Below are 1,446 nucleotides of genomic sequence, written 5' to 3' on the forward strand. Positions count from 1 at the left end.
AGATATAATTAGAAAATTTTGATGTCTTACGGACTATATGAATACATCTCCTATAAACAATTTGACAAGGGTGTTAAGGAGGGAATCTGGACTAGTCAAGGCACTTAGAGAACTTGGATGCGGGACTTATGGATTCTATTGCTGGCTTTCCCACCGACTCACTGTATGACCCAGAGTGGATCGCTTGGTATGTGTGTGCTGCAGCTCCCCAGCTGTACAATAGATAGAACAGGATGTTGAAAGAGAAACTGGCAGTTGAGATGGTAAAATCCTGAAAGCAAAAATGTGGACATACAACACAAGTGTTACAAGTACAGCAGGATGATCAGGCAAAAGTTGCAGTAAGTGAGAGATTGGGTTCTAACTGGATTTTTAAGCTGATGCCTCTGAGAGCAATGTGAGGCAACTTCAGAGAAATCAGAAAGAGCACACACGCGCAGAGGCATGTGCATTTGTTGTTGTGACCTTGTGCACCAATGCGAGCTGTGAGAGAAGTTATAACCCCCGAGACTTCTGATCTGCAGGTCAGTGCCAGTGAGCAAGAGATGCTCCATTCTTTTGCTGAAAACCTTTTATCTTATCCGAGTATCTCCATACCTATAACCCAAGGAAAAATCATTTATCTAGAAAAGACTCCCACAGTTTTTTCCGTACCTACAATTCACAGAAAAATCCCTCTAGTCAGTCACAGCTCTAGAAATAACTAGACATTCCAGATTCTCTGTGCCTGATACATCCCTCACATCTCATCAAAGATATCTTACATAAGTCCAGAAAACATACCAGAGCACTGGGGCTGGCAAACATGCCCATACAGTGCTGATAGCATGGGAAAGAGGGATTTGCTGGTAGTTCTGAAGAGTGATACAGGAAATGGGTGTTGTCATGTGAGCTGCTTTAAAAACTGTTAAATTTCAGCATGTTCTTCTCCTGGTCATTAACAGAAGTTCAACAGTTAACACAGGGACAAGGTAAGAAAAATGATTTGTGACAATTGGTGTAAAAGCCAGCACCAGGCACTGACTTGTGCATGAAGAGCTTTGCTGAGGAGGGCTCTGGCACTGCAGCACCCAAATTCTGGGTGTCCGGGCCTCAGTCTGGAGCTCGAACCCATCCAAATCAGAATGATGAGTGCCACATAGAGCCCTGCATCCCAGTCGTTATAGGTCGGGCCAAGGAGGGGACAAGAGGACCTTGGCAGCTCCAAGCACAGGGCTCAAAAGACCATGAACAAAGAGCAAAGCTTGGGAGGAGCAGAGATGGATGAGACCACTCCCAGGATAGGAGAGCTGGGGGTTTCCTCCCCCCAGGTAAAGGAAGGAGCTTCAGTCTCCCACTTCCTGGGAAGCTGCAGCATCTGCACTGTCCAGGCAGCATCCCTTGGCAGCTGCAGATAAAGCAATAAGTAGCTGCAGCTGCTTTCCTGTGGGGCCCTGCCCTCAGCAG

General features: G+C 46.4%; 1 protein-coding gene across 1 annotated transcript in view; it reads right to left on the bottom strand.

The window, feature by feature from the left end:
• Positions 1–1,446, bottom strand: part of LOC104913742 (myosin-1B-like) — a 51,588-nt gene that overhangs the window by 47,164 nt on the left and 2,978 nt on the right. The gene's annotated exons all lie outside the window — the stretch shown is intronic.

The sequence above is a fragment of the Meleagris gallopavo genome, chromosome 20, assembly GCF_000146605.3.
Source record: "Meleagris gallopavo isolate NT-WF06-2002-E0010 breed Aviagen turkey brand Nicholas breeding stock chromosome 20, Turkey_5.1, whole genome shotgun sequence".
Taxonomy (NCBI): Eukaryota; Metazoa; Chordata; class Aves; order Galliformes; family Phasianidae; genus Meleagris; species Meleagris gallopavo.